Below are 10051 nucleotides of genomic sequence, written 5' to 3' on the forward strand. Positions count from 1 at the left end.
GAACTGGAATCACTTTTATTGCCAAGGATCTCGGCAGTGTCTTGATCTTGGTTTACATGGTCTTGATTACAAGTCTAAGCTGTATATGTTCAATAGAAATATATACACATACTTACAGAAAACAATATACACGACATACCTATGTTCAGTAGAGAGAGAGGAGTGAAGGGGCCATCTATGTCCATCTGGAGCAACCAATTCACCTCTGGCTAAGGCCCGCCCTGAAATGCGTTTTGACCAATCACAGCTCAGCAAACGGACGAGGTTGGACAAAAGTCGGACGGCTAGAGAGTGGGGACTGAGTCCACATCTACATATCTGTTCATTCTGTTGCATTTTCGCTTGGGGCCCCACCTGACCCTAGAATCGCCTCTGACCACGTCTCGTAGGTTGACTTAGCCAGGTGTATCGCTTAACCATGTTCTTGGAATTACCCCCTGTTTCCCATAGCCTGTCTCAGATGGGCGAAGATATTTTCAAAATCTCTTTTCCCAATAGACAATTCTGTCTGTGTTGGATTTGGTGGTGCCATGCTGACTTAGTACATGCGTAGGTGTTCTCAAGTCTTTCTAACAGTAAAAAAAAAATAGTGATAAGAGTACTCTGAGTACTCTGCGACCAAACAAAGTGGGTTTTTTTTACTGTGTCAATCTGTCCTTCTGCAAGATTGGATGCGTATAGAAGAGCTTGACCCCATGCTAAAATTATTGCTACATTAATGTGTGTGTGTGTCTGTGTGCGTGCATGCGTGTGTGTGCGCCTGTGTGTGTGTGCCTGCATGTGCATGTGCATGTTCGTGCGTGTGTGTATGTGTGTGAGTCAGTCAGAGGGGCAGACAAAGAGAGCGGTTTCCAATTTAGTATTGTCTGTCTTCTCAAGCAAATAGCATCTCCTTGTGCTCCTGTTCTGAGGAGAGGAGAAATCAGAATGCAAGAAGGGAAGCGTGAAGGTTGAGGAGGATGCGTCAGAAGAGCCGCGGATGACTCTCAGTGGGGAAAAGACAGCAAATTGAGGAATAGAACAAAAAAAAACGAGATCATAATAAATCGAGGGACAAAGACGTGACCTGTGACAGCCACAGTATACTTGATAAGAAGGCCGCTGAGGACTTGAGAGAGAGGAGACAGAAAGATTTACACTGCCGCATGATGCTACACCTTCACAAATGATTAATCCATGCCATTCTGCGTGAGAAGTAAGCCACAGAAATACAACAAAAGAATGATTATTGAATGAATGTGAAGTTTGGAGTGACCTTCAAAAATCTAGTTGATGCTGCAGATCATGGTGGAATAGGCAGAGCTGGCGTGGTTATACTGACGATTACGATGATTTTTATGTATAAATGTTATAATTTAAAACATTATTTTATTACCATTTTATAATGGTTGTAGTGGATGTGTTAATTATGATTGTAGTAGATATGCACAAGATTCTTAGGTTCTTCCTGGAACCACAAGGGAGATCTATAGTTCTGACACATATGCGAGGACCAATCACAAGGCCACAAATGTTAACAACCCGCATCTGCAGCATGTGGCTCAGAACTGACACTCAATTTTTTTTTTTGAACTTTCACAACTTGTTTTTCCTCATTATATTTGGCTATGTCTCGGTATCACTGAAGTTGAAGCTGAAAGCTGTAGACCACAGTCCTCAAGGCGAGGTCACCCGAGTCACTTATTAACCTGTGAGTCAAGGTGTGAATTGGACACAGAATTGTTCCAGGAACCAGAGAATGAGAGCTGTGATGGAACAAGGCAGTTCAGCGCCTCTTAGTGCAGATGGGCTCGTCAACAGGCTTATTCGCTCTTTGCTGAAAACACTCACCTACATCACAACAGCATTGCTATGACATAACTAAAGGTCGCGGCCCTTTGCTGCAGATGGGATTGCTGACTGGATCAGACTGTTGTTGTTGATGGTGGAAAAACGACTGTACAACTGCTTCTGTGCATCACAACAACATTGCTATGACACTGGTCAATTAGTCGTAAAAGCACGACGTTATACATTTGTTGTTACCAGAATGATAATGACCAAGTCATAGTGCATTACTAAAGGCCCAGTGTAATGCCATTGAAGAGTAGTACTATGGTAATGAACCTTTCAGTGACTTACAGCTTGCCTCAGATGGTAGGGCATGCATTATGGGGATACCTAAAAGATTAAGACTAGGTTACAGCCATTTTGGTAACATACGTAGGCCTATAATAGAGGAATGTGTCAGCATTGATGAGCCAGAGGAAAGAGAATGGATGGGGGTAGGTAAGACTCAGTCATTACAAATTAAAGTGAAGTGAAAGTCCAACTGGGAAACTCCAACTCCCATTGTTCACTGCACACTGCACACAACGAAATTGCATTTATGCCTCACCCGTGCAAGGGGGCAGCCCCCAATAGCGACCCTGGGGAGCAGTGCGGTGGGATGGTACCATGCTCAGGGTACTTCAGTCATGGAGGAGGATGGGGGAGAGCACTGGTTAATTACTCTCCCCACCAACCTGGCGGGTCGGGAGTCGAATCGCCAACCGTTGGGCTACAAGTCTGAAACCCTAACCGCTTACCCATGACAGGCTATGGGAACCAGGGGGTAATTCCAAGAACATGGTTAAGCGATACACCTGGCTAAGTCAACCTACGAGACGTGGTCAGAGGCGATTCTAGGGTCAGGTGGGGCCCCAAGCGAAAATGCAACAGAATGAACATTTGAACCAAAATTACCACTACTGTAGTACAGTATTGGCTGTTATTCACTACTTAGGGGTTTGGGGGCCCCAAGAGGCTGCCTGCCTTGCCTGGTGGCAAGTATTTCACATGAATGTGTGTATTGTTTTCTTCTCAGTGTGTTCAGTATTATTAGTATTAGAATTATTAGGGTGTGTTAGCATAATCCCTGGAAGTAAATGGTACCATTAGCATCAAGCCATACGGTAAGTGATCACCAGATCAAGTGGCATGTATACATACATCTTCGCGCTCTCTGGCTTCTCGTGATCGTGCTGCTCTCGCAGGAGAACCGCTGTCCACACTGTCCACGCGGTCAAAGTGCACTAGAGAAACTGAGATTAGTTGGATTACACAATGGCTGTGTCTCAAATCACGCACTTGTGCACTTCGGGCACTGTTTTTCAGTGCCTAGGGCGCTCACGCTGAAAATTTCAGTTGAGCCAGTGCACTGAAAGTGCCAGGATGATCCCCTAACAATGGTGGAAAAATGCAGTGCAGAATGATGGACACTGCACGCACTAAACGGCGGCCATGTTGACAATGACACGGAGGAAATGTGGCATTCCGTTCAGTAGAAGAGTTTGGTCAACAGTCTCCTAATTCTGTAAGTAATGTTGATGGGACACCAACCTTTGTATGCCAACCAAAGTATTGTATGTGTGATTGTTGTCCTTTGGGGTGAAGGACATGGAAATACAAGCACCAGACACTGTGCATTGTAAACAGTAGCCAACTCGTATTTTGGCGAGCTAATGCCATGCTCAGCCGGCACTTCCAGTGAGGGCACAGTGCATAGTGCTCAAATTTTTCCACAACACTATGCACTAAAGACCTCAGTACACTGTGTGCACTGTGCACTGACTGTCAGTGCACTGACACAAGTGTGTGATTTGAGACACAGCCAATGTATTTGGCAAGATCGCTGGCCGTGGTGCTGAAGCACTGCCAAGCCCGAGAAATGTCTACGTGGTAAACATTCTCGAGGTCTGGAGTAGGGGGCGCCACTGAGAGCTTGAGCAGTATCTGCTCCTGCAGATATGGCGCCTCAGATAGGTCTGAGCGTACATCCCCTGGCCGATGATGGTCAGAGAGCAATGGAGCAAGGTGAATTGGAGAGGAAGCTAGGGCAGGATGCCTGACGACGGGAGGGAGGCAAACGGGGAGGTGGTGGGTGCGAGCAAGAGAGCAAATTTCTGACTGGAGACAGGTGAGCACAGAATAAATGTTGTGTGGTTAATTAAGGGGCGTTCCCAATTGCGTTGCACTGAAAGTCCATGGAATTATGGCTGAGCGGAGAATGAGGTGCAGGTATATAGCCGTGCCTATGTTTTTGCGCTGAATTCCAATGAATGACAGTTGAGCTGAGAATAGAATGCCGGTAGTTAATTAGGGCATGTCAAATTTCATTACGCTTCTCCCGAACTTTCGTTTTTAACAACACATGCATTTATAAGTAGCCTACATTTGATGATGCTTTATTTGGTACCATAGACTTCCATTGCTATGAGTAATATATTTATATTAAAATAGGCAATGCAAACACATAGAGAAAAAATCTTATGTATTCGGTTACACCTTATTTTAGTGTTACATCTATTAGCACTAATACATACAATGTTAATGCCTGTAAACTATAAGAAACTTGTAAGGCATGGCTTAGCAAGATCAAACATTTCTTAGGCATGTGCATGGGAGACGTGACGCCTTGTTTTTTCGTAACATTGGTTAAAAACCTACAAAACTGTTATTTTCCTTTAAAAAACAAATGTCAATGAAAGAAGATGTGGTACATTATGTTTCATATTAGTCTTAGATGAGAAGAAACATTTTTGTTAAGATTTATGTAAAGGTTTATATGTCAAATTTCCTGCGGTGTGACTGTAACATTAATGAAACAATATATACTAATATATATATAAATTAACCAACAACATTTTGAATAATGTATGAAGCATTTGGCATGATTGCATAAATCTTAACTTTAGATTAAGATATGTGAATGTGGAAAAAACTCAAGACAGTAATATTAACTACAAGTTCAATTTCGTAACACAAATTGCGTCCTGTGGGGTGACATGTATGTCAATGTTTGTGAATGGGCAGCTGCAAGGCCAACTACAAGGGTCTTAAAGACTGGATCCTAACCAGTCAGTACCTCAGTTATTGGAGAGTGCTGTGAAAGTTTAAGGTGACTCTTAACCTCTTAATATGTCTTCATATTGCAATCTTTCTGTCACGCAATGCTTAGGTTCATTTTATGGTGTCCTGTGGTGTGACTGCTCTTATAGGAGGAAAAAAAGTTTTTTTATTAATGAAAACACATATTAAGATTAAACACAATATCATTATCAAGTTAGCATGAGCTCAGGTGTCAGTCATGTATACAAAAGGATTAAAATGGCCATAATGCAGTGAATTCCCTGTGGTGTGACTCCATTTTCCTGCGGTGTGACATGCCTATGCTATGTGTTGATGCAGGACACATTTTCCCAAAAATGGCAAAAATAAGGTGAAATTCCACAGACCACTAAGTGCTTTATTTTTTTCTTTTTTTTCAATTTTTATCCATCTTTTTTTCAGGAATTTGAAAAACTTTTTTTTTTTTTGCGTTACGCCCTTAAACGTCAACCACCCCTGTACAGTATTCGCAAATGTCTTGTTAGAGATTTATTACCAATATAACCTTAGTAAGGACCTAACAAATGTTTGATTTTGCTTACATGTTTTACAAGCTATACAGGCATTAACATTGCATGTATTAGGCCTATATTTTTAACACTAAAATGAAGTGCTACCGTATTCTCATATTTTACCAGGGCTTCACTTCATATGAGCAATTTTCTGAAATGGGGTGGACGGTTCCTTTATGTTCCTTTAATGTCATCATCAAATACTGTATGGCTCAGGACACCAGGTGAGTTCAGCTGCGTGCAGTAGAGGATGACATTTTTCAGGAATTCCCGTGGGTCCCGCGAATGGGAGCGGGCAGGAGCGGGAATAAAAATGAACGGGAGCGGGAATGCTCGCTTAGTTTTTCATTTAAAAAAGCCTCGCTTTTTTGATGAAACGGGAGTGGGATTGATTTTGAGTGGGAGTGGGCAGGATTGGGAAACATTCTTTTCAGGAGTGGACGGGATGGGATTTGTTTCTTTTACTCCAGTCCGGGATGGGACGGGATGGGATTTTTTTTCTGGGACCGGGATGGGACGGGAGTAAAAATCCACTCCCGTGTCATGCTTTAGTGTGCAGCTCAACTGGATGACCGTGGACTTGAATCCAGTCAAGTGAAATTCCTGGCAGCACCAACACTGTCTTGGGCATCAATGGCCCCTCAGCCACAGAATGTCCTCAGAGTCAGCTGCTCGTCAAGGCCTACGTACATTCCACCATAACGAGAGGTACCCTGTAGACATCATATATCACTCTGTGTGTGTGTGTGTGTGTGTGTGTGTGTGTGTGTGTGTGTGTGTGTGTGTGTGTGTGTGTGTGTGTGTGTGTGTGTGTGTGTGTGTGTGTGTGTGTGTGTGTGTGTGTGTGTGTGTGTGTGTGTGTGTGTGTGTGTGCCTGCGAGGGCGTGGGCGCGCGTGTGCTGTGTTTGATTTTGTCAAAGTATATTCAATGCACTAGACTTCTTAAATATACATACTGTATGTACACAACTAAAATGTAAACCTACTGTAGAATTAATATGGTATTCATACAGTATATCAACAACTTATTAATACATTAATACAGTATCATCACGTGGCAATGATAAGAGACTGAAAAAATACATCAATTATGTGATTTGAGTTCATACTGACAGTCGTTACAGTAGTACAGATATATTCCAAATATCTCTCTCTCTTTCTCTCTCTCTTCCTCTCTCTCTCTCTCTCTCTCTCTCTCTCTCTCTCTCTCTCTCTCTCTCTCTCTCTCACATACACACACGCATGCACAGGGTGCGATTTGTAGGGGGGGATGGGGGGGATTGTCCCCACTTCTGGTCTTGATATTTCCATTCCTTTTTCTACTCAATTTTAATCATAGTTTAATGTAACTCCATTGATATTGCTTAAAATCTGAAACATATTCCCCCTTCTGGTTTTCCGACAAATCGCACACTGCGTATGCACACCCGCACGCACACATGCATGCACACACAAACATCCCTCACCCCCCGCCCCTCCAATGCCCCATCCATACTCACACACCTCCTCTTTTCTTTTTCTCTCTCTTTCTCTCTCTAGAGGTGCTTTCCCAAATAATGAAATGCAGAAGTGACAAGCGAAGCCATTACTTTATGTAGATGCCTCACAGGTAGCAGATGTCTGATGAGGATGTGGTATGCCAGCCCTAGATTCCCAGTTATAAATGGTCTGCCAAGGCCCTCTGGGTTTTTTTCCACTCCACTTTTTTGGGAATATGAACTTGTCAATGCTTGGACTACAGATTGCAGAACCTCAACACTACTACTGACACAGATATTGGCAAAGATACCTACTAGGTCTGAAAATGGCAAACCATCTATGGGAAGATGAGAAGGTCCACAGACGCAATTACTATTCTATTTATAGCTTTATAGGTCTACCCTACATATATGTTACCCCCTAACCCCATGCTCACTAAGTGGGGTGAGCAAGCCAAGGCAGTCACTATGCTGAAATGTGTAGATGAAAATAATCTTATCTACATATTATATCTTAATTTATTTCATTAAGCATGCATACCAGGATGGTGTATATACATAGCCATTAGGTAACTGCAAAAAATAATGGCTCTTCACCAAAAAGGTGAGATGTGTCTGTGGTTAGACACACAGTGTGATCAGGTGTAGGTTTTCTCCTGTCTGTTTGCCCCCCTCCTCCTCCTCGCTTCGTGTCTGCTGGGCTACTCTCTGCAGCGCTCTCTAGCCCACCACAGATGCTTGACACATCTGACAAAATGTCCCACAGCAAAATGAATGAGAAAATAAATCTCCCCATCAATAAGCAGCTTGGGAGCTTGCCAAGGTTGCGTGAGTTCTCCGCATATGTAGTTTCCGTTCAGACAGATTCCGGAATCCTGTCTCGCCCTGGTTTTAGAGAGGGAGAGGGAGAAGAGAGAGAAGAGACATGGAGGGAAAAAAGATTGTTTTTTTCATTTGGGATGGTGATTGGATGAGACATCATGTTTTAATCTTTTTTTGGAGGGGTGGTGGGGGACTAGCATGGGTTGCTGGTGGTGGAAAGCAGCTTAGCAGCACAGTCTTTCAGCAGAAGATAAACTACCATGTATGGGTGATTGGTGTCCACAGACAGAGGATGCATGCCTATCAGAAGGCCTAGTGCAGCAGGTGCTGAACCAAACACAGGCAAAAACTGACAAGAGAATATGATGTTATATGTCCCTCCTCTCCTGTGGGGATGAGATGGACAGCGATCACTGGAAGGAAACAATGATAAAGGTCTGCAGCACTGATCAATGCTACCAAACATTTTGTACTTCATCACAGCAACGTTTGGAGGCATTGATCATTGTTGCCGTCAGAGCTTCATCATTTATTTTCAGTGAAGGCTGTCCATCTCTAGCCTGATTATCATTGACGTTCAAATCTCTTCGAGACTTGGTCTGACCAAGAGCATAGCAATTAGGCTAACATTTCCCAAACGGTATGGTTGACCCGCCTCCCTTAGTTTGCTTATGGTTGTTTGCTTCCCGACAAAGTGAAAGGAGTTCCCGTATTTTCGGGAACTCAGAAAGTCGCTTGTATTGCTCTTGACCTGACTAGTTGCAATGCCGAAGGTGTTGAGTCACTAGGAGGGCGCGGCCTGGCTAGTCCATCTCATCTCCACAGGAGAAGAGGAGCCTCTAACATCAACTGTCCGGTCATCAAGAGCAAAAACTGCCATCTGCTTACCAGACATGTTATTGCATGACCATTGATGCATTTATGTGCCAAATGGTAGATCCAAAATCACGTTGATCCTTTTCAAATTCACAGCACGACCACTATAAGCTCATTAGCAGTTATAGGTTGCGCATCATCTTCACACAAGCTTTGTAACTGTCCTGCCCAGCTACTATCGTAAACAACATTTCTTACAAACAAAAAAATCTGAAATGCTTTTGTCTCTTGTCCAGTCGGGTGATGCCTTTGGTGAATGCTCCAGAATAGCCCGTTGATTTAGTAGTGAACAGCAGAGCTCTCCTGTAATCCCACCAAACACTAAGATCAGGGGATCAGGATGTCATCATCAGCAAAGGGATGTGACAATGTTACACTGCATACAGTCAGGGCCGCTGTCAGATTTTGGCTAGCCTGTACGGGACATATTTATCAGAAAGCCCCCCCCATCCACTCAATACATACAATGTCATGGGGACCCCATTGTGGCACTACTACCTCTACCCCAAACCCTCCTCTGCCTAGGCCTGGGACAACTGACCCCTGTATCCGCCCCCTGTCAGCTTCAAAAACAAGGGAACTGTTAAGTCAAGTCAAGTCAAGTCAATTTTTATTGTCAGTTTCTTCATATGCACAAGTCATATAAGGACATTGCAATTACGTTTCTCTCTCTATACCATGAAAGGACATAGACATATGGCGTGTGGTGTAGATGTCTTGCAGGGAGGGGAGAGATGCCTTGATGATCTTCCCAGCTGTGTTCACTATACGCTGCAGGGCTTTCGTGTTGTAGTCAGTGTAGCTATACCGCCCCATACAGTGATGCAGCTGGTGATGTTGGTCTGAATGGTTCCTCTGTAGAAGGTGGTCATGGTGGTTGGGATGGTGGGGCACTGGCATGCCTCAGTTTGCGCAGGAAGAAGAGGCGCTGCTGGGCTTTCTTGGCCACTGATGAAGTCTCGGTGGTCCAGGAGAGGTCATCACTGGAGTGCACTCCAAGGAATTTTGTGCTGCTCACCCTCTCCACAGCAGCATCATCGATGGTCAGTGGCAGGAGTTGGCGGTGACCTTTCTGGAAGTTGACAACAATCTCCTTTGTCTTGCTAACATTCGGTAGGAGGTTGTTGTCGCTGTACCACTTGGCTAGGTGGCCCACCTCTATCCCGTAGTGCGTCTCGTCGCCGTTGGTGATGAGACCCACCAGGATTGTGTCATGTTGAGAATATTATTGAACATTACTATTGAGCATATTATTTAGCATTTATTAGTGATACTCAGCAAGAATGTTGCATGTATACCTTTAGTCAATTATCTTTTTAATGCTTCTTGGAATGGGGTTTGGGCATTCAGCTTTGTATATAATAGTGTTGCCATTAGTAAGTTTATTTCTGCTTTGCAAATAATAATTAGATTTTCTTCATGCGATGGAAATTATAATTGGATAGTAGTTCCTCC

This window comes from Engraulis encrasicolus, chromosome 11 (assembly GCF_034702125.1).
Source record: "Engraulis encrasicolus isolate BLACKSEA-1 chromosome 11, IST_EnEncr_1.0, whole genome shotgun sequence".
NCBI lineage: Eukaryota > Metazoa > Chordata > Actinopteri > Clupeiformes > Engraulidae > Engraulis > Engraulis encrasicolus.